At 44.9% G+C, this 24,384-nt stretch overlaps 1 protein-coding gene and 1 long non-coding RNA gene across 2 annotated transcripts in view; both read right to left on the bottom strand.

The window, feature by feature from the left end:
- ACVR2B (activin A receptor type 2B) overlaps positions 1-24,384 on the bottom strand; it is a 111,125-nt gene that overhangs the window by 85,059 nt on the left and 1,682 nt on the right. The gene's annotated exons all lie outside the window — the stretch shown is intronic.
- Positions 15,005-20,568, bottom strand: LOC140682569 (uncharacterized). The gene is made up of 2 exons (XR_012054407.1): positions 20,489-20,568; positions 15,005-20,393 (listed from the first exon to the last, which is right to left on the bottom strand). It is a non-coding gene; the product is annotated as an uncharacterized lncRNA (long non-coding RNA).

The following is a 24,384-nucleotide window of genomic DNA, read 5'->3' on the forward strand; positions in this document are numbered from 1 at the left end:
GTGACACCTGAGCCTTAAAGCAGATCTCTCAACCCAAAAAACAAATGCCAAGCCAGAGGCAGCTATATATGTCAAGGGACATTTTGCTGATATAAAGCCAAATGCATTTTAAACCTGCTCTGTTGAATAACTGTGTCCATCCAGTGCTCCAGGCCTACCTGGATGTATTCCTGTACCATCACACAGAATGTCACTTGTTTTTTAACCACAAAAAGAGTGAGAAGCTAAAAAACAGTCAGAGACTGGTTTAAGTTGGAGATGATCTCATCTTTAGAAAGCCCAGTGGTAAATGGGTAAATCAAACAAGGCAAATAAAAAAAAAAACCAAAACCAGACCAAGCCTAAAACCTGAATTACTGTTCTCTAGCACCAATGTCTAAAAAACCACCAACTTACTGTGCACCGTTCACACAGTCAAGCTGTCATGAGATTTGTATCTTAATCCCACCTTTTTTCTTTTCAGGCCATCAATTATTTTTTAAAGAAATCTCAGTTCGATGGGCCCAGGCTTTATAAAGTATGAGGAGGAGGTTATCACTCACTTCCAGTAAAACCATGAAGTGACTCAACCTCTTTGGACCACCAAAGCTCTATGACTGAGCATCCTGCCCTGTCAGCTGGAGCATTTGGAGGTGTCAGTGAAGTGCAGAGGTTCTTCCAAGAGCTTACACATAATATTTGCTGAGCCTCCAGCCCAGAAAAGCACTTCTTTATGTTGCAACACCAGTATATACCCCTGCTGTGGTCAGCCTAAGCTGGGAGTCCAGTTAACCACCAAATTCATCCACGAGAGTGACAGTCAGGGACAGGAGCTCAGCTTCCTGAATTTTTCTGTATCCTCTGACCCTCCTCCAATGCCAGCTGTTGCAACACGGGGATGGGAATAGCCCCCCATTAATCACTCCTCATTTCAGAGAGAACAAATTCTTCTGCCATGAGAAGTTATTCTGCAACCAAGAGAACCCCACTGTGTCAGCCTTCACCTGCTGAAGAGCAGGAGGAGCTCTGCCCTCTCCCCCTTCTCCCATGGCACCAAGGTTTCCGTACCCTAGATCCGCTTAAGGGCCACCGGTGCTCCTCACCCCCGCGGAGACTTAGAGAGCCTCAGCAGGAATACGTGCAAAATCCTCATCAGCTGATCAAAAGCTTTGCTTACTACCACCCCTTACGTAACCAGCAGCATCCTAATTATCCAGCTAAACATAATGAATTCAACTCGCCTTGGCTTCACACACTTTCACTAGATACAAGCTAGGGAGCTGGGTGACTGACCCCATCATTTGCTGAAGCCATCCAAAGTCTGCCACTGAAATATAACCAAATCAGGACCAGGAAAACCTGAGTATTCCCAGAGGAAAGCCCCATTTATTGCTTGGAGGGGGGTTTTCCAGTGCTTTTTGCTCAGCCAGAGATGGAGAAGCAACAGAACAGCTGCAGCAGAGGAGTAGATGGGTTTGGTTTTTCTTTTTCTTTTTTTTTTTTTGGTCCAGTTCCCTATTGCACTGTAAGTAATCCCTGCTTTCATCAGCAAGAATGCTTGCAATGACTGCAGAACGTACCCAAATTTTCTCTGTTGGGTCCTTCTACCCTGACCTAACATCTATATTAAGCCTATTTTCTACCCTCGTTTTTCAGCTTTGGTTGTTGTGTCAGGTTTGTTGGGTTTTTTTTTTTGGTTTTTTTTAGCCAAAGCTCACTGTACTCCATCTGAGCCTTGCACGTAATGAAGTAAACAGCACCACAATGCATTCCTCAGCACAAGCTGAAGCACTAAATAGCTGCCTGGAGTCTGAGGCCGAAGCAGCTGGGTGTTGGATTACAAACTCAAAACAAATGCCAAGGCATGGCCGCAATATGTGCGATACATTGATGACCTACTGTGCTTAAATAACTCCTTGGAAAGCAAGACCGGCCACTCAAAATGGGTTTTTTTACACCTGAGAGAGAGAAGAGAAAGCAATTGGTGCTGATAATGCAGATTTGAAAAACACAAGGGGAAATTTTAGCAGGTGTAAAAGTTCCCCTGGTGAGAGGGGGCAGGGGGGAAATTCAGCCCAGGGAGGGACAGCATTTCATGCTTCTGAAACATTTCCAAAGGGTGAAATCCCTCCCCACCGACGCCAAGAGCAAGGCTTTCACTCAGCACAGCCAGGCAGAGGATTTCCGAGGTCGATCACAGCAATTTGAGCCCTCTCAGGCCCTTGTTTTCCTGCCTAGAGCAGAGCAGTGCTTTCCAAAGCACGTGGAGTCCCCAGCAAAAATCCCCAGCCTCAGTGCACATGGCATTTTGAAGCAGTGTATGGCATACCACGGTCCCAAGTACACCCAAGAAAAGCTCTCCTGGGAGCTTCCTGAGTGCCTTTGGGTTCCAGACAAGGAATGCAGGGTCTCTGACCCCGTGCACAGAAGAATCAAACAGGGTGTTTTCATTCAAACCACAAAATAAACTAAGATAAAGCAGCTAAAGAGTAAAATTTCCCCTTTTTTTTTTTTTTTACCACAATAATTACTCTTTGAGATGAATGGATAAACAGCATTTCCAGAAATACCCTGGTCTGCCAGGAGGATGGCTTCTCCTGCGACCAGCATGCATGTAAAGGATGCAGGAGGAAACCCAGATTGCCAAAGAGAAACCTGGGAAATAAATGCAATATTGAAAGAAGGGGTTTTACAATAAACACAAAAAAAAAAACGTGGGAAAAATACTGAAATACCCAATAACAATTGCATGATAGCTCTACCCCTTTGAAATCACCAGAGAGGCAAAGCAGGGGGGTTCTCACCTACAGGGAGGTCACCTAACCATGTCACCAGGAACACTATGTGTGTCTTATCTCCAGGAAACTTCACAGCACAGGAAGGAAGATGCAGTTTCTTGCCTTCCCAGCACAACACGCCTACTTGGATGCTGTCACAGCTCCCCATCACCTGGCCTTCCCCAAAATCAGAGTATGGCCTAGTTTAAAGATGTTGTTGAAATCCACGTGTTGTTATACCACGAGCAACACTTCAAAACCTTAGTTTGATGCTGCAGGGTCAGCTGTGGGAGTCTGCCCTGTACAGTTGCCACTCTGCCACAAGAAATGAGCTGCCAGCTCTCCTGGTATCCCCATTCTGATAGAGTGCATCAAAATGGAAGCAAGACTTTGGCCAAGACTGCAAGGATCTGTAGCACGTCCAAGGATTTCTGTGGAATGACAGAGGGGCCAGCATCCACCTCTTCTTTTGCTTTTAAATGCTATGTTCAGCGCAGACAGGAACCTCTCAATCTGCAGAGACTATTTCAAAGTGGTTCTAAGGACTCAGAAGTCCTTTAGTAACTCAGCAGGTGAGATGCAACCAGCAGCACTCCCCCAGCTCTGTCACCCTCTTGGTCAACTGGTTGGAGGAAGTAACAGACTCTTTAACACAACTTTGAAGTATTTGGAGATTTTTCCTCTACAAGAACCTGAGGGAAATGTTCCCCTTATGTTCAAAGATCATAGAAATCCTAGAATGGTTTGGGTTGGAAGGGACCTTAAAGATGCTCTATTTCCAATCCTCCCTGCCACTAGATCAGTCTGCTCAAATCCCCATCCAACTTGGCCTTCTCTGGGCAACCTGTTCCAGTGCCTCGTCACCCACACAGTGAAGAATTTCTTCCCAATATGCAACCTAAACCTACTCTCTTTCAATTTGAAACCATGTCCCTTTCTCCATCTTTACATGTCAAAAGATTCTCTCCAGATTTCTTGAGGGCCACCTTCAGATACCGAAGGTCATGCCAGAGCCTCTGCAGTCTGAATAATCCAAACTTTCTCAGAATTCCCTCAGAGAGGAGCTGTTCCATCCCTTCAATCATCTTTGTGGCCCTACCTAAATAGCTAAACACCCCTGAGAGCGCAGCATTCAAGCTGGATTCATTCAGTAGATGATCCCAGCAGTGGTGGCAAGGCTGTGACTGGACTTTGCTGCTCCTGGGCAGAGCAGCTGCCTCCAGCTGAACTGGGTGAGTACCTGACAGCAGAAAATAAGCAAGTGCAGCAAGCAAATGAGAGCAAAATCTCTATCTGTGTGTGCCTGATTGAAAACCTGATGGATTAAGAGGCGACTCAATCTGGGAAGGAGAAATATTTAAGGAGTCAAAAAGGACATATGCTTCACAAACAAGAATTTGGCTCTCTCCATTTTTCTTGATGATAATATTCTTCCCAGTGAAAGATGTGAGAATGTAATATAGATGAACGTAATATAGATAAAAACTAATAAGCATCAAAGTCCAAAGAATAAATACCATCTCATAGATTTAATCCCGACCCTAGCAAAAAGAAGATAAAACTCCACAGGAGATGCTGCTGGGAGGATTTTTGACAACACATCCAAGAAAAGAGTAAGTCAGAAACCTCCGTGGCTGTCCTGTGCTCAGCCCCCATCCAGCCCACCACCCCTGCCCCAGATGCTCAGGCAGGGAAGGAGGATGAACACCCCAGTGCACAACCACTGCCCTCAATTAAGGGTTCAGATAAACTCTTGGGAAGGCAGAAAATCTCCAAGACACTGGATTGGGCCTGAGAGCATTAGACTGAGGCAGATGTGGAGAGACCACTAGGGGAAACAGAAACGTTCTCAAGTGCCAAGATGGATTAGGATCAGCATGGGTGTACCTGTCCCCAGTGGACCCCTCTTGCTCCCTGCTGGGTGTTCTGCTGAGTTATCTCAATGGCTGCAAACTTTTCCTCTACTCCCTCTGCTGCTGGGCCACCAATTGAGCACAGCAGAGGAAGAATCACCTCATCAGAAGGGTGGAAAAACAAGGAGAGCTCTGCTATCAGAGGAAAAGCAGCTCTCTCCCCTCGGTCCCCTCACACACAGGGTCACCTGATGGAAGCACAAGAACCAGCCACCTCGAAGGAAATCACTGCCCTTTCATGCTGCAGACTTACAGCCCTCTCCTGGTGCTGACACAGCTCAAATATTTTAATTAAGAAATGCAGGATTGTGCTCGTAGCAGAATAAATAGCGAGGGGAAATCACTATGGTAAAATACTGTTTCTTTTTTAGCGACCCACTATGTGTATGAAACCCTGGCTGGTTTTGCCAACAGCTGGTCCACAACCTGCATGGTATTTCCAGAAGTGTTTCCAGTCCAATCTACTCAATTTAGCTGGAATAACTCACTCATTTCATAACGGCAGCTGGAGAGGTTTGAGCACTGCTGCTTTTAAAGAGGAGAAAATGTCTGGATGATTTTTAGGAATGCAAACAAAACCAAAAAAAAAAAAAAAAGAAAGAAAAAAAGAAAAAAAGAGAGATGCAAATCTTGATTCAGCTGTGATTTCACATTAGATGGCACTCTCAAACGTGATTCCACCAGGACAGCAGCAGCTTTTCCACACAGGGATTTTTTTACTCAAAGCAGTTATTTCTTAGAAGGAGAATCCTGACTGCCTCTCCTAAATACACACTAGTGCCTGGAAACAAGGGGTACAGGAGAGCCACCATGTGCATCTCCCTAATGCATGCAAGCCTCCCTGCTTCCCTGGGATGACTCTCCTGAAGATTCCCAATGTTCTTCACCTTCGTGCTGCTCCCCACAGCCCTTTGGCCCATCCTGGTGTCCATCTGGGGGGATGGCTGTATGGGTGTCCCTAAGGCCACAGCAGTGCCATGGAGAGTGGCTCCTGTCCACAGCCTGGCTGGTGCCTGCAGACCACACGGAGCCAAAATCTGGATTACAGTGTGGCTTAAAGGGCACCCAGAAGGGAATCAGGGATATGAGTGCTGGGACAAGGAGAATCAGGAATGTTGGACCAGATGCAACTGTAGGAGTTGTGGGCAGAAAGTGTAACAGCAGAGAACCCAGCTCACCTCTGGCTGCACAGCTCCAGTCCCTGCATCCTCATGGGACAGGGACCATCAGATCTTTCTTCTGGCTCTTCCTGTCGGAATCTGTGGTATTGGTGATTCCGAGATTGTAGAAAGTCTCTGTCTTTCTGCCCCGCTGCCAAAGAAGAAGCCATAATCCATCTGTGCTGGTTTCAAGGTTGTTTATTCTGTTTATCTCTAACATGTTCTGCTGCCCTGCCACAGCTCTGTCCTGCAGGGCAGCGTGTGGGGCTCTGCCCTCAGTGGGATGGTACAAACATTATATACCAGAAACTACCTGTGCTGGATTTACAATAACGTGCCAATATCTGTCACCTACGTTGGACAGTGTGTCCCCAGCCTAAACCAACAGAAAAATGCCAACACTACAGTGAAACATGGAGGGCATGAAGAAGGAGGAAAAGGACAAGACACACCCAATTCCTCTATCTTGTCCCCTCTGAACCCCTAATCTAGAAACCTAAAATTTTACTTTTGCACCCGTGTCACACTTAATTATTACTCTTATCAAACACTCAGAGCTTGTAATTCATCCTGTAAGATTGAAAACACTTTTCCATGGACAGAGATCACAGACAGTGTCTCTGGGGGCTCTGTCCAGGGGGGTTCCTGACCCCTGCCAGGGTCCCAGACCTGCCAGGGCAGCCAGAGGGAAGCCCTGGATTCCCACACTTCCCACTCTGGCTGCACACAGCAGAGAGCACAATGAGAAATGCAAGCCCAGCCCAAGGGATGTCAATGGGACAGAGGAGCAGTCAGCTCACCAGCCAGCTGCTGGATTTTGGGAAGCGCGATGAACTGACAAGTTGCTGCCTTTCCTCCTGGAGACACCACACGTGCCAATGAAAACTGAGAAAAACACGATCTTTCAGCAACTTCTGCTCCCAATGACAGGCATTTCATTGCCTCAAACATCTCTGCACCTTTTCTGCCAGTCCCAGCACCAGGAGCTGGAATAAGGGCAGGGCATCCAATGGCTCCCACGCCAAGGTGGGACCGCTCGGATCTGCTGCCTGCTGATGGCACACCCAGGCTGTACAGTCATGGAAAACTGGGTGGCAGGCTCAAGAAATCCTCACCCTGGCACAAAATCAACAGAAGTATCACCACTTTGGCCTCAAAGCCAACGCTGTTACACAAAGACCAAAAAAACCAAGCAGAGCAGCAGTTGCAAAGTCCTACCCAGGCTTAAAAATACTAGACCCTATTGAAAAAAAAAATTACAGTATGGAGAAGTGCTTTATTTTCTGTAACCTCTGGCTGAATGCTTCCTAGGGGAGAGACTGCTGGAGCACAAGACAGGATGCACTGGTATCTCCCTCCTCTTGGAAGGACACTGCAAACTTGCAGCTCCTCCATGACAGAGGGCTAAAATGGGAGCAAGAATCTATTGGTCCCACTTACAAGGGAATATGCACCACATCATCCATAAAACCTAAGCAGATGGATCATTAAGGAGGTTTATGTTTGACAGAATGGATGCACAAGTTTAAGTACACAACAGCATCCCAACAAGGTTCAAGTGAGGCACGAAACATGTCAAGGACCCAAACAAACTTAGGAGACCCATGGAAGAATAAGTCTTCACCACAGAGTGAAAAAACCCCTCATTTTACATGGCTGTAATTCAACCTTGAAGATGAATATTTTGGAAGGGCCTAAAGCAACTCCAAACCAGCCCTGCCACTTCCATTTCAAACCTCCTCCTTTCAAATAAGCAAAATGTCAGATGGCATCAGGTCAGCCTTAAATGGGATTTTTCTTCCCCTGCTCTGACTGGGAGCCACTTACCCAGCTTACCTTGAAGGACATGTGCTACAGATCAGCTGAGGTGAAGCCTGGAAGGACACAGGTTACGTTATTCCCTTTGCAGATGGAAGGTTTGCACACACGCACAGTCACCTCCATGTTTTGCAGGAAAGATTATTTTTTTACTTGAAAAATATTTATATCAGCCACCACAACCACTTGAGGAGGAGAAGTTGCAATGTGCTCTGGAGAGGCAAGAAACAAGAAACAACTGCTGGGTTTTGGAGCAATATCCTTGTTACAGAAACTCTCCACAACTGGGTTTTGTCATTTCTTGGTCAACGCAGGGGCAAGATTTCCAAAGTTTGTACATTTACTGACAAATGAGGAGAATTAGTTCATTAGTCACTTCCAGAAAGTTTATCTCTTGCACCAAGATCTGATCTGCATCATCCCCAGCATCCAGGCCTGGCTAAATGCCACCACAGCTCACAAGAGAGTTGAGCCTCATGCCTTTACAGAGAAGGAAATTGTAAGAAAAATGTAGGTAGCTACATCTCATAAAAGGATATCAGCCTGAGACACTTACATAACTTCCAAGCTGCTTTTCCCCCCTATATTTCCAGAGGATTTCCAGGTCTGCCCTGGTACTCACAAATGCCCCACTGCCCATGCATGTTCTCAGCTGCACGTCTGACAAGAAACATCAACATCTCCAGGGAAATTCAAAGGGGCATCAGTGCTGAGGATGCTCAGGAACACCTCCCTGTTACTTTATAATCACTAATTCACATCCCAGGGAAGCTGCAATAACCTCCTGGCACGTCCACACCCCAGTGTGTGCCACCACCTCCCTGCACTCCCACCTTGTCTAGCCCCAAGGGGTGAAAGCCAACATTTCAACAGGAAGGCTTTAGCAGAAGGATCAACAGATGTACAAGATGCAGACACCATAAAATAATAGAATCATAGAATAGTTTGGGTTGGAAAGGACCTTAAAAACCATGTAGTTCCAGCCTCCCCCTTCCACTAAACCCGGTTGCTCTAAATCACATCCAGCCTGGCCTTGAACATTTCCAGGGGTGGGATCCAGAGAGAACCACAGCTTCTCTGGGTAACCTGTGCCAGGGCCTTACCACCCTCACAGTGAAGAATTTGTGCCTAATATCTAATCTAAATTCCCTCTCTTTCAGTTTGAAGCCATTATCCCTTGTCCAATCCCACCATGCCCTCCCCAAAAGTCCCTCTCCAGCTCCCCTGCAGCCCCCCTTGAGGTACCATAAGGTCACACCAAGGCCTTCTCTTTTCCAGGATGAACAATCCCAGTTCTCTCAGCCTTTCCCCACAGGAGAAGTGCTCCATCCTTCAACATCAATGCTCCATCCCTCACTGTTAAGCCACATGATATCAAGATCCAGAGGCAGAAGAGGACAAACAAAAAATAATGAAGCACTGACAGGCTGCCTTGTCTCTCTTCCTGCAAATCTTCCCATTACTCCACTCCTTCCTCTCTAAATCGTGTTAATGCTCCATGTTCCCCTTCCTTCTCTTGCCTGGGAACTGGACCCTCTAAAGCTCCAAAACCATGATAACCCAAACAAAACCAACCAAACAAAAGCACGAATAAAAACCAACACTTCCTCCCCCCTCCAAAAAAACCCCAACAAATAACAATGCAAAGAAAAATATCCTTCACAAAACTATTCCTTTTATACCTTATCTTTTTAACAAACTTTGTATGCCACTAAACCGAAGTATTCTTTTAAACACTTATTTTCTGGTGCTAGATCAGCTCTGACAAGAGACAGGAAATGCTGCTTTTCCTTTTCAGATTAATCTGTGGTAAATAAATAGCAGAAAGCCAGTGAAACAAGCTATGAGGGTTTTCTTGCTTTGTTTTGGTTTTGGGGCTTTTTTTAAAGTGCTATTGAAGAAGAAACACCTAAAACAAAACCATTACATTCATGGTGCTGACCACAACACTTTAAGCCCATGAAACCTCAATAAATATTTTTACAATGAAGCCTGCGAGAAGAGATAATATTTCAGACATTTATAGGACTTTTATTTATCTATAAATGCACCATTAAAGTTGAAAACACTGAATTATTATTTCCATTCTAACTTTGAAAAAACTAGGGAAGAAAGGAAAAAAGATGCCAAAATATTTTACTAAGAGGAGGCTTTTGTGGAAGACCTCTCTCAGGAGCTCCCATCAACTCATTCTTACTGCTTCTTTGAAGCCACATCAACAACAACAATTTAATTTACAGTCCAGATAAAAGACATTTCCAAAGACACGAGGGGGTTAGCAGGGCATTCCTAGTTTAATTCAGTCCAGCTACCTGCTGCCTGTTTGGGATCTAACTCCTGACAGCTCATCCTCCACCAAACAAGAGCTCCAAACAAGATAACAGTGTCCCAGATACCCAGGGGATGGGGGAGGGATGAGTGTCACACAAGTGGACCCTGCAATGTCTATAAATTGCAGCCAAAATGGATCTAATCACAGCAGGTACTGCAAAAAAAAAAAATAAAAATGTGACAAGCATGGTCTTGCTGGGAAGTGGAAATGAGCTCAGGACAGAGGGTTTGATTCAGCTCCCCTCCAGGGCTCTTGGAAGACAAGGAGTGGGAAAAGAAATAAGCAAAAAGCATTGCAAGCATCCACTCACAAACCTCTACTTAGGAGATAGATAAATAAAAAGCTTTATCAGACATTGTTTAAGGAGAATAGACCAATTGCAAATTGTCACCAGAACCTCAGTGGGAGAGCCAGAAGATCCCCAAATGGTTTGAGTTGAAAGGAGCCTTATAGATCATCTCATTCCAACCCCCTGCCATGGGCAGGGACACCTTCCACTGTCCCAGTTGCTCCAAGCCCTGTCCAGCCTGGCCTTGGGCACTGCCAGGGATGGGGCAGCCACAGCTTCTCTGGGCAATGGAGAGGATTACCCCCTCAGTGGGGAAAAAGAGCAGGGAGAGGTTTCTCCAGTTCTAGGTGGGTTTCTCCAGCTGTGAGGAGCAACAGGCACTTGGGGAGGGGAAGGGAAGAGTTCTTTGCAAACACAGAAGGATCAACAGGACCATCACAGCAGGATGATCTCTCCAGTGATGGAGATGCTGCAAGAGGGCCCCTGCTCACAGCCCCCACCACTCCTCTCCTCCTCTGAACTGTGAAGATCGACTTCAGGATATCCTTCCCTGCAAACTGGAGATAAAAATCTGTAAAGATAATCTGTACCAGAGTCTGGCTTTCCTGCCCAGCACTGCTGATGAGCTCAGCAGCAGTGTCCATAAAAATACCCTGGCAAAATCCCTGCACACACACAAGCAAAAAAAATCCACCAGGCTCAGCTTCTTTTGTTCTGGTAAGCGAGGAAACAATTACTGAAGCTGGAACAGACAACTTCTTATAAAGAGAAAGAGAGGTGGAGAGGACACAAACAAAAAGCAAAACAACCCAAATAATGAGAGAAGTAGGCAAGTTGCTTGAGAAGTGATAAAAGAAAAAGGTTAATAAATACTCACAGCCAAGCTGATGTATCACTTGCTACTGGCCTTGTTTCCCATTAGGAGAAACCTCCTGTAAACACTGCATCTGAGCACTGAGCAAACCAGGATGGACACGGGTATGAAAAGGAGGTGACCAACACAAGGCGGGAGAAGTTCAACATCTTAAAGGAGGCGCCTGATCCTGCAGCACCAAGAGAGCTGCTGGCAACAGAGTGGTACCATAAAACAACAAAAACACTCTTTGTTTGAAGAAAGCAAGCAATGACAGGCAAACACTGCCTCTGTCCAGCTGACAAGAGCCAACCTGTCCCCGCAGATATGGTAGCATCGGTTCATGCCCTATTCTTCCTTCCCAGGCTTTCTCACTACCCCATAAGGAGCTGGAGTTTTGCTGCTACATCCCTCAGGGTCATTTAGAAGATGTAAAACATTGCTTTTCATTTAAAGAAAAATATTTTCTACTCTCAATGAAGGGGAAAAGAAATACAGAAAAGCACAAAAACATGATTAAAGTGTATTCTTGCACCTGAAAGCTCAGAAAACAAAACCAACTTTGTTATATTTGTTGCTGTCTGCTTTCACGTCCCACTATCTAAAGCCAAGTCTGCAGGTTTTACTGGGAGGGAGGGGACAGAACAATGAACTCATCACTTCTACCACACCGAAAACAATCTGCTCCTCGGACCTGTCTGTCCAGCATGGTGATGGAAGGGGACAAGCAGCAGTATTTCACACTCCCAGATCCATGGTCTACATCCATAATCAGCTCTCCAGTACCTCCACATGCTTCAGGAGAAGACTTGAGCAGATTTATAGAAGGATGATTCTGGATTACTAGTCCCCAAGGAAATTTCCCTCCCAACACCCACAAGTCAGAGGTTGAATTATATCCAACCTATAATAGACTGTATTCCTTAGACAACTCCTTCAACCCCTCTGCCATTGTTGAAACGGGGGTTTGGCTTGGTTTAACAGTTGTAGAGTTTATAAACACCGAAAGCAGCACTCAATTTAGGCTGGAGACAGTTAAACTACCTCAGCCCAACAGGATGCCACGCAGTAAGGAACAGTAATGAGACGATGACACATTCATAACCTAAAATTTTTATTAAAAACTCGCAGCCCGAGGAAGCTCACCCCTCCAGAGCAGAAACATTTGGTTCTCCTAATGACTCCAAGATCCAGGGGAAAGGAGGACTCCTGAACAGAAGTTGCTAGATACCCAAGTCCCTGGATAGAGCTTTCTCCACCTGCAAGCACAACACAGTCTCTTTTCCAGTTTTGCTTGTTTTTGAAAGTGTAATGTGTTATCTGAGCAGAGCCACAGCTCATACACATTCTGCAAAACTACACAGTGCTTGTCACATCATCCATCCAAACAGAGGTGATGGAAGCCACCAAATTCTAGATTCTCCAAAACCTTGAGAAGGAAGCTCTGCTGAAGCACAGATCTAACTATTATAGCTGCTCAAAGTCAGATCTAACTGCCAGTAACTGGGAAAGATCCATTTATCTATCCAACTAGAAAAATATCTGCTGGTTAAAGAAAGAAACAGCAGTTGAACAAAGAAATGGCAAGCGTTGGCTATGTTTTACAATGCACAAGTCAGAGCCACAGAAACACGTTCCTGGGAGTGCCAACAACTCAATGAAAACAAATCCCAGAATACAAAAAAAGGATAAAAGCACAATACAAACCTCTTTCTTTCCCCCACAGTTCTGCCCCGTGACTGTGTGCCACAGAAACAGAAATCTGGCTTGGGTAGAAGACTTTTATTCCCACCAAAAAAACAATTAAATCCCTTTTGTTTGTGTTTAAACAAAAGTAATGCCAACCACTAATAAATTTTGGTTTTGTGGAGTTTTATGGGGTTTTTTTTTATTGTTTAAGAGCACAAACCAAACTGAGTGGTATCTTTCCAGAATGTCTTCTCACACTTCTCAACACAAGATGAGGAGGTTGAACATCACATTTTCATAACCCTTGTCACAATCAGAAGCTTTCTGGGAAAGAAACACCCCAAAAAGAGGAAACCAGCAACTTTTCATGCCATGTCATTTTTCAGACCCTTTTCCTTCCTGGGGTACATGGAGCAGGAAAAGAAAGGGAAGCCATAACATGAATGCAGATACAGAAGTACATTTAAGAAAGCAAAGCACCAAGATTGATTAGAGTGCTCCTCTGCTTTAATAAAGAGCCTAATGATGTCCAAATTATAGCAAAGCTCAATTGGGTAACCAAGGAGCCAAGATTTCATCCTTGATAAGGACATGGATTTCTGTCTCACAGGAGAAGCCTGCAGTTCACTAACAAAGATGACCTTTTATTTTATACCCTTCAAGGCCACAATTAGCTGGAGAAATACTGGACTAACTTGGCAACATGAGTTTTTATACACTGTGCTAATTTTTAGCAGAAACTTGCCAAGACCATTACCATCATCCAACAAGACAAAAAAAAAAAAATACAAATACGAACCCCACTGCTCTCCAGACCCAAATTACTTTCTACAATTCAATGCAGTTTTAATTAAGATGATTAAATTACAGCAAAAATGATTAAGATGATATCCCACAGCAAACCTCTAAAGGTATAACACCTTAATCCAGAAAAACCTGGCACGCCCATATTCATGATAAAGTATTTATGAAAAGCTAGAATTTTACACATGAACCAATTCTACATCACTCAAACAATACCTTGGGAGATATTTGTCACAAGTAAAAAAAACAGTGACATCCATCAACAGAGCACAGTTTTTCTGAGACTACACAGAAAGAAATCTACGTAAAAAAAAATTTGAAAAGGCTACAATTACTTTGACAAAATGTTTCTACAGCTCAGAGGAATTTGGGGGTTGAAATAAGTGGTTTCCTTCTCCTTCACAGGGCTCCCAAAATCAATTTCATATATAATTTTTTTTTTTTTTAATCAGAAGTTAGATAAGAAGTGCATGTGAAATCAGGTCACTGCAACAATCATGAACATGGTACATTTCCACTATTGCCTATTAACTATGAGGTTTAAATGAATGAGCAAAGTCTCAGGTCCATATTTCACCAGCAGAAATTATAAATATAAACATAACACAGCTCAGGTTTTAACCTTACCATCCAACTGGGTCTACTCTCCTCTGGAGAGGGGTAAATGGTATTAAATTAAGAGGCAGGGTTCAGAAGGCAGCTACATGGAGGCATGGATTCCATGGAGGTTTGGGAAAGGATCCTGTGATAGGAGCCCTGGACGTCAGGGAGCTGCTTGTGGAGCTTCAGCAGTGGATAAATTCTAGCCTGCCATCTTCAAGGAATTGTAGCTTCAGCGTGCCTTTTAAAAAAGCTGTGCCACTGTGATGGAAAGAAGTGACAAACCAGCTTATTCCAGGTGCAATCTTCTGGAAACCCTCCATGGAGGCAGGTGACAGAACACGGTGGGAGAGTTCTGCAAAAAGGAGGCTTTTAACCCCAAATTGTGTTAAAAACTGTGGCTGAATACATGAGAAGGTACCAAGTAAGGAAGTTTTGCCTCACTCTGGACCTCTCTGCCTCCAAGACTGACCACACCAAGGGGTTTTGCAGAGTTAACTGCATCAGAATAAAGCCACACAAGGTAGATCCATTCCCAAAGTGCAGATATGTTCCCAAAATGCTGCTACACTTTGCATCTTTGTGCCTCTTCTCTGAGACAAGAGACCTCCTAGCTCTCAAGATGGGAAGGGGAGTGGAAATCACTAAAAAGCAAAAGGAAAGAAGAAAAAAATCTGAATATTGCATTGAGTGGCCATACTAGGGAGCTACTAACACCTGAATCACACATTCAGGACACAAAACGCCTGGAAAGCTCACAAAGAACAAGTGCAATAGAGAAGCTTAATTTTTTTTTTTTCTTTTTGGTTTGTTTAATTAATATAGCTCTGAATGGCCCAGTCACCAGAGAGCTTCCCCTCACTTGTAACAGATCTGATGAGAGGCAAGACCCAGCCCAGGTGAGAGGTTAACTTCATATTTTTCTGAATTAGACGAAGAAAAGTATAAACCGAAAAAGATAAAATTCCAACATAAATCCTCCACCAAGGCTGCTATGAAATAACTCTTTTGTTTAATTATTATGAGTCGGATAGGCAAACACTGGATCCCGATGGACAGAGAGCAGCTGTTACTATAACAGAAAGACATTCATCTTCCCTCCTCGGGACCCTGAAATTCTATCAACAATGCCTGTAAAACGACTCTCAGCTCCCTCCTCTCCCAGTTTTTGCCTGTCTCTCATATCCAGGCCTATTTTTAGCCAGCTTTATTTTGTGGTACCACACTTCAAAGCTGTGCATGTTAGCTCATTCAAAATCATTTCCAGGTAGAAAAAGCATCGGGGACTTGAGTGGGGCTCAGGGGTGCAGGAGAAGGGCACGGCCCTCGCCCAGGGTCTCTTCTTTCACCAGGGATTCATTAAGAAGGAGCCTAGAGACACAGTTACCCAGACAGATACACTTGCATCTCATTTACCTCCGAGGCTCACAGTTACCTTGGAGGGCTTCTTTTTAGCTGCTACATAATAAGCAGTCAATCCCTACACGATTGCATGGGAAAAGAAATTCTATTGCCAATTAAGGAAAAAAAAAAAAAAAGTTTTTCGTGTTTGCTTTTAGCAACACTAACTCTGTCCCATTAGATGATAACAGAAGCTATGTATCTAGAGGAAACTTGCCACAGCAATGAAAATTAGCTGTAAAAGACTTCCATAGTTATCTAAGGCACGATATAAATGTTAAAATACCCTCCAGGAATGGGCTCATGCAGCCAATCACCAGCACATGTGAACAGGCAGAGTGTCAGGGCATCAGGAGACAGCAGCCCTGGGGACAGCACATTCAATAGGTGGGGTTTTTTTCCTTTCCTTTTTTTCTTATTTTGCATCCAGAAAAATCCAGGCTGAATGAGCTTTGTGCCACCAAGCTGTACCCAGGAGAGGAAACACCCAGGGACAGCAAGTGTGCTCATCAGAAGGCTCCATCAGGCATTGCTGGTCTTTATCACATACCCAAAGAAGCCTGGAAATTGGGACTGGAGGGACCCTGTGTTGTTTCAAAGACTGTAAAAGGTGATTAAAACCTACACAGGAACTTCTTGCTATTTCTGAGCTCTTCCACAGGGCCCAGCTCCACAATTTCACTTTACAACTATGCTCAAGGAGCTTGAGGAAGAGCCTATGGTAGTAAAACAACAGCAATCAGATCAAAACATTCATTTCCATTAGTTCTGGGTTGTTTGGGGGATTCTTTGGCTTTTTTTTTCTGAGGTTTGCTTTTTTTGGGGGGGAGGAAGTTGCAATTTGTGTTTTGGTTTGGGGTTTTTTTTAAAACATTTGTCTTTGAAATATTTCAAAGGAAGGCCAGGAGCAGGGCTGAGACAGCTCAGTGGCAGGGCACACCCCATGACAGCATCCCCTGGGCACTCAATCCCACACCACACCTGGCAGCAGCATCCCAGGAAAGCAGCACCAAGCATCAAAAAGCACCATCCTGCTTCAGGTTGTGCTAAGCTTTATCTGCATCCCAGGCTCCTTACATAAAAAGGAATTTCATGGCAGGGAACTGTTCCAGGTGTGTCAGCAGCAGTGACTATTGCCCACCACAGAAACTCACTTTTTAGGAGCCATACAGGTGGGTGTTTTCCAGCACAACTGCAATAGGTATTTGGGAAAATGCCTTACCCCAGGTGTAAGAATGTGCTTTAACAGCTTTCCTATAAAACTAAAAGTGCCTGATAAGCTGTGGGTGAATGTCAAAGAAAAGGATTATGATTCAAACTTTTGTGCACCCAAGAGCTGCCCAATAGCTGCTGCTGGGCTGTAACTGGATACTCTCACCACAAAAACTCAAGGACAACTGAATTTCTCAGCCTGCAAATATACAGGGGAATTAGCATTCTTAACCCACTAATTACCCTCAGGAACTAAAGTGGCCATACAAATCCCACTGTTCCAGCTGCCAGACTGAGGGGAAATAAACCCCCAAAAACATAAAGTCTTGGAGAAAGAAAAGAGCTGGGAGCCTGGAGGTCGCATTGCCATGGCTCAGTTGTCCCAAGAGTGAGGACAAGGCTACCACCAGGATAACCACAAATCTGGACTTTGCTGAGCAGCTGCATCCCAAGTCAAAAGCAGTTTCTCTCTGCTGAGTAAGGGACTTCTGCAAATCCATGTGCCAATGCACAGGTCTGAAGCAAAGCCTTCTCACACTTGAGTGCCTACAAAGCTCACTGGCTCTTCCAAGCCCACAGCCACAGCCTCCTCACACCTTCCCTATTGTAAAGCTCATTTTGCTGCCTCAGAGAAAGGCCTGGACATCGACTGTGCAAAGCTCAAATTCCCTCTTTTCCCAGAAGAAGAAAGTATCAGTAGCAAACAGAGCAGCTGGAGGGGGGAGTTTGCAGACAGCTCAGCCAAACTGCAGCAACAGCCACCAGCCCTCAGAAGCAATCCAGAGACTGCAAAACATAAGAAAACCACTAAAAGGGCTTAAAACACCTGCAATATTCTCATTTTATGAAATACTTTTTAAAAGTCACAACAAGAAGATGAGTTCTGATTGAACTTTTCTTCACTTCAGACCCATGGTTGCATTCCTCCCTCCCCAGGAATTCAAAGAAGTCAGCAGAGGTAAATTATGTATAAGCAAAATATTCCTAAAAGCCAAATTTTAGAGGCTGCACCCATTACACAAGGCATTTTTAAATAGCTAAATGTCGAAGAAAAGAACAGTTAGTGACCTAGATTGACCATTTGATAGATCAGGCACAAATGGAGCTAACTTTATCCCTCTCATCCACTCAAAGGCTTATCATCTCACACCTTAGAGAAATAAAATAGAAAGAAGCATTGCATTAGCACTACTGGCACCACACAGAAAATTTAAAGTTCTGCTACCACTAAGAAAACAAGTTCTATAATGGGAAAAAGCTTTAAATAAGACAAATAAGTAATTTTTTTTTTAAAAAAGGCAGAGGCAGTCACAGCACCTAAGAACCTAGAGTGTCAGCTAGTATGGAATTTTAAAAATGACAGCCTTTGCTGCTGTGGTTTGGGACTCATTCAGTACAGGTCTGGGATTTGGGGTTGGTCCAGAAAGTGCCAGACACACTCATTTCCCCCAGGTTTTGTTATTTCTCTATAAAAATGACAGCAATACATTCCATTTCCAGCTTTACTGGAGGAGGATTAACTCACCCCCTCTGCTCCCAGGAGCACCTTTTTCTTCTCCCTTTGTCACACAGAAGTACTTACTGGACACAAGAAGTCCAGTTCAAAATCCACACCTAAATTTGCATGAGTACCCACTTCAGTGAAAATTAATGGAGCTCAGATTGTAAAGCACTGCATCTTTTCATGCGCTTTATTCTCTTTATTTAAAGAAGAGGCACTCATACACTATACATTACTATCTTCATGACTGAGACAGGAGAAAAAAACCCAAATGATACCTCTGGTTTAATAAAATTACCGAAAATATTCTATTTTCCCCAGAAAATTTAATTCCATGTGGACAAAAAAGGATAATGAGGTGGTCAGAGCACCAGCCATGGACCCAAGGGGATGGGGAGCAATGCCACTGACTTCAAGATCTCAGAGAAGGCACTCCCACCAGGGAATAACTGGTAAATTTTTGTTATGTTCCCAGATTAAACATCCAGAGATAGACGTTTCACTTCTAGAAAACACTTCCAAAGGTTTATTTCAGCTCCTTAATACACCCCCAACCCATCATGAAGGCAAAATAGGATGCTCCAGGTCCAGGCTGCCTCTTGCTCTGCAGCCAGGGCCGTGCAATCCTCTGAGCAGAGCTCCCCCAAAGTCCGAAACCCAATCTGTGGTGAAAGGACACACCGAGGTGGAAATCGTGGAATTATTGATGAGGAACACATCATTCACACTGGTCATTCACATCCTCCTCCAGCCAGGCACAAACAAGCTGCTCCTCCCTCTGTTCTGCTTTTTGCACACCTCTATGAGCCGGTCCCTGCTTGCAGGCAGCCCAACCTAAGAGAAAAGCATCTCTCCAAGACTAAAAATACACCAACCACCTCCAGCACAGTCATCAGAAGAAAAGAAATTTTAAAAATCCCATGAAGTGGACAGAGCACACTCAGGTTGAAGCCAAATTTTGCCCATTACAGAAACATTTCTTCATGCAGATTCTTATTTCAGTTACAGGTACAAAATATTGGGTGTGACCTTGGCTGAACCACTTCATGATGGAGCAGGGAGTGCTTGCAGGCAGAATTTCCTCCCTCTTGGCCCCTCTGCTCAGGGCTTTTGGGGCAGGGACCTTCCCTCTACACAACCAGCACTTTGCAAAAAGAGGAGCTGTATTTTTCTTAAGGTACCTGTATTTTTCTAGACACCACCAACAGATTTTTTTTCTTAAAGTAGCATGATGGACCAATGCTACATGCAATAATCTAATCAGACTAAAAGATACAAATACTGGCAAAATAAGAGGCACTTTTGTGCTGGAGGGAAGCATATTATTAGTGTATAGTGTACACTGACAATTGATGCTCTTAACTTTTAGTAAAGGAGGAAGATGACAAAGAGAAAAGAACATGAAAATGATGAAAAAGACCAACAGTTATATTCAAATCTAAGCATAAAATGTGCTGGGTCTGCAGAACACAGACTGGGTGTTTCATTTTTAATTTACTTCTTTGCCCCACTGAGTTCAGTAGCTCCAAGAAACCTTACAAAGAAGACTGGGGAGCAGTGATATATATTTTTCTAATAAACCTTAAAGGAACAAATGACTAATGAGATACAAAATTATTTCAGAATGAAGTAATAATGAAGAGAAGAGATTAGACATTAGTTGATCCTCAATGGTTAACGGAGGGGAAAGGGAAGGGGAAGAGTAGAGCTTATACTGGTGAATACTTCGGCCACAAACACCTCTCTTAAACACATCCAATTTCACTGATGTGAAAATCTCCACATGAAGGAACAGGCGAAAAAGAGCTTAAGTGGGAACAGGGTGCAGAATGCCAAGTGCTACACTGAATAATTCAGACCCAGGCAGCGCTATTGGCCAGGCAGGAAAATCACACTCCCCTGCTAGTTTTAAAATCAAAGGCCAAGGAGGGATAAAAGAGAAAGACAACACCTCTTTAAAGCAGAGATTACACTCTGTGGTTCCCATTTCCCGAGTTCCCACAACGTTTTGTTGCAGGGAGAGCGCTGGAGCTGCGGGTGCTGCGGTGGTGCCAAGGCACAGCACCTCACTGCATCCCTCCTGCATCCCTCACTGCCCATCTCCCTGCATCCCTCCCTGCCCATCTCCCTGCATCCCTCCCTGCATCCCTCACTGCCCACCTCACTGCATCCCTCCCTGCATCCCTCCCTGCTCATCTCACTGCATCCCTCACTGCATCCCTCCCTGCATCCCTCACTGCATCCCTCACTGCCCATCTCACTGCATCCCTCACTGCATCCCTCACTGCATCCCTCCCTGCATCCCTCACTGCATCCCTCACTGCCCACCTCACTGCATCCCTCACTGCCCATCTCACTGCATCCTTCACTGCATTCCTCACTGCATCCCTCCCTGCATCCCTCCCTGCCCACCTCACTGCATCCCTCACTGCATCCCTCCCTGCATCCCTCACTGCCCATCTCACTGCATCCCTCACTGTCCACCTCACTGCATCCTTCACTGCATCCTTCACTGCATCCCTCCCTGCCCACCTCCCTGCCCACCAAGGGACCTGGAAAACTTGGCCACCCACTTCAGTAACACCACTCTTCCAGCCCAGCAGCAAGAAAATGCCAATTCTGCAGCAGGCACCGGTCAACCCTGACTTTCCAAGCTGCCTCCACCAGACTTTCTCAGTGTACAAGCACTTCTCTGGTTGCCTGAGGGCAAGAACCCATCAGGGCTTTCACATCACAGCTGGACACTAGCAGGTTCTCTCCTCTACCTGCACCCTTCCCAAATTTCAGCCACACTTCTCCAGTGCCAGCTGAGAGGGCTGGACACAGATTTCCAGGCAAGGGCTGGGAGGCACTCTAAGGATATCAGAGCATCAGTGTTTTTCCTTGCCTGGGCCCTGCAGAGCCGGGAGCAGGGGGTTAGCAAGAGACTTTCACAACTTTTAGACCACTGTCCTGCATGTGTTTGATAGAAAGGTCATTTCAATTTACATTTCATGGGGCTCAAAAGATCCTTTCCTCCTAAAATACCATTTAATTCTGACTATTCTAGTGCAGCACTGCAAGGTCAACTACTATAACACTAAATTTTAGAAATATTTCGAAAAGGTCCTGGAACATGACAGCCAAAATACCTTCTGCTACAAGGCCCCAGACATGGAGTAACTTTGACTTCTATTTATTTTATTTTAAAGGTGACATGGCTTTCTAGGAACAGGCAACTTTGCCTTTGGGCAGGGTGCACAAAAACACCCCTGACAGGTGCCCAGCCTCAAAAAAATCTCTGCCATCCACCTCTTTTACCCTTGATAAATAAATATAAGCATCCCTTGTTTCCTTTTACACCTGCAACACTTCTGCAGGAGGACCCACCCCATGGATAGCACAGTGGCAGCATTCCTGGGCCTGTCCCATCATCTCATCACCAACATCTCAAAAGATGCTTTTTTCTACCTCAACCTGTGCACTGGTCCTGCTCCCCAGAACTGGAGAAGCCAGGGAGCCCTCCTAGGCTGATCTGTGTGCATAGGGAAGAGGGAGAATGGTGGGAGGGAGAGAGGAGAATAAAAACAACAACAAAACAGAAAAGAGAAGAAAAAAGAAAAAAAAAAAAAAAGGAAGGGGAAAAAAACTAGGGAGGCTGGCCTGCTTTTTTCTTCCCTACCATCTATTCAGTGTCAGCAGGGGAGGTCCACAACTGTTGCGTCACATGGAGCACAGAAAAGCCTGAGAAGCGCGTTTTGGCTGATGGAGAGCAGAGTGGACGGGAGGCTGGTGACAGCTCCAGCGCAGGGACCCCGAGCCCTCTGCTTTAACTGGCACGGGCTGCTCACAGGCACCAGCAAGGGCAGAAATTCCAGCCTGAAAATACTTTAGTTAACTCCCCAGGCTCAGCTTAGACCCTCACTCTGGTCCAGAGATCCAGGATTTTTAATGCTGCTCGGTCCACAGCAGCCAAAGGGAGGATGCAGGAGATGCTTCGAAATGGAGAGGGGGGAGAAGGGGGGAGCTGAACCACAGGTTGTGCAGGACCTGGAGAGGTGTTTATAAATAATGGCACTAAAAATAATGCACTGATCACTGGCATCTCTAACACAGCATTTTCTTCTCCACAGAACTCTGACAGTGGTTATGTTGGTGGTATAATCATCTAGATTTGATAGCAGATTAAAAAATATATATATCCTAAACACCTGTTCAAGAGTTTTGTGTTTTTAAAGGCCATTGCCATTAACCTTGGGCCACGCACTTCATTGTGTTTAATTAGCAAGCTAATGAAGCCGGTTTTATTCCCTTTCTCGAGCACAAGAGGATAAATACAAGACAGTGAAAGAGGAGACCAGATCCATTTGCAGCACAGTTCATTGCTGCATGGCATTACTTAAACTTGCATCGAAATAAAAGTAATGTAATGGCTTGGAAAACATGTTAGCAATGCATTCTGCAAGACAAATCCTTTTACACCTTCTGTATTTTCTCAAGCTCATCGATTAAAACATGATTTCTGAACATTTGGGCTGCAGAGAATTTGCAAACAAAGGGCTAAAAATAAACATAATGTTTTCCTCAATGAATCCTCAATATTCCAAAAAACTAAGCACAGCAGATTAATTTTTTTTAAAGAACAGCAGCCCGTGCTTGCTTTGTTACAGCCAGCCAAGGTAGAGATGAGAAGCATCAACAATGGAGGTTAAGTGATTTTCGAAAAGCCCACCACTTTCACAGAGCCCTAACATGTACACACACAAAAGGCATACTTTGAGCAAAGCCCAGTGCTCTGAATCCCAGCAACACATTCCAACTTTGGGTATCTCAGCTTGTTTTCCTCTTTTTTTTTTTTTTACTGAACAGCTTTAGGAAAAACTGGACAATGAAGATCACGTTGATAAACACTCATAAATATCACAAGAAAGGCAGAAAGGCTTTAAAAGAGAGGGAGGGATTTACAGAATGGCTAATGCACTGATTTACTGATTCAAAAGGACCTTTCCAAATAAACAGAATTATATTCATTTTCTGGAGTTTCTTTATTGTATTTTCAGGGGGGGTGAGGAAAAATTCAGCACAGGTACGCCCCGTCAGATTATCTTTTTCATAACATGATACATTTAAGAAGCTTTCAGGGTGGGTGGGTTTTTTTTTGAAGCAATTGCTTCTTTTCTCTCCAACTTAGATTTCAGCCACTCCGTGCACAGAGCCATAGGATCAGGTTAAATAACCAAAAGCAAACCAAACAAAAACCCAACGCCATACCCAAAAAACAAAACCAAAAAAAATAAATCCGGAAGCCATCTCTTTTATTGAATCACCCGAGATAAAAGGATTCCAAGATATATGGAAAGAAAATACATTGACCATAAATCTCCTTTATGCACATAATAGAATTTTCCAGCCAGGAGAGCTGTTGTGATGATAGCAACGCCGAGCACCAGGAATGCTGCTGGCACACACACAGCCCCCCCGCCCCCCCTTCCAAAATACCTGCTCTCCTCAGCACTGCTATGTAAATACAAACCCGCACAACCCCCTTCCCAACACATGCAAACAAAGCTGCGTACAAGTGTCCCAGCCATCAGATAAAAAACCTCGAGCTGGCTTGGCTCACTAAGACATTAAATATTTTATTATTATTTAATTTTTATTGTCCGCTCCCTTTTTTTTTTTATTGTCACTCGCACGCACTTTCGGTGTGACTTAAAAAAAAATAATGAAGCGCTGGCAGCGGCGGCAATGGCAATGGCAGAGGCAGGCGGTGGCAGCGCATATTTAATGGGCACTCGGAACAAAGGAAGCCCGGCTGCAGGAGCGCCCTGGGGCCGGCTCCCCCCGCGGCCCCGCCGGGCAGCGCCTTCCCCGGACACTCGGGGACCCGGACACGGCCACGCACACGCGGGGAAACCCCCCCTGCCCCCCACCCGCACAATGGGTGATGGCAAAGCCGCCGGGAACTCCCCGGCTGCCCATCGCGGAGCGGGCACGGCTGCAGCATCGCTGCCTCCCGCAGCCTGCCCCCGGCAACCCCCGGCCACAAACAGCCCCCCAGCACCGGCCCCGTACCC

This window comes from Taeniopygia guttata, chromosome 2 (genome assembly GCF_048771995.1).
Source record: "Taeniopygia guttata chromosome 2, bTaeGut7.mat, whole genome shotgun sequence".
In the NCBI taxonomy this organism is placed as follows: domain Eukaryota; kingdom Metazoa; phylum Chordata; class Aves; order Passeriformes; family Estrildidae; genus Taeniopygia; species Taeniopygia guttata.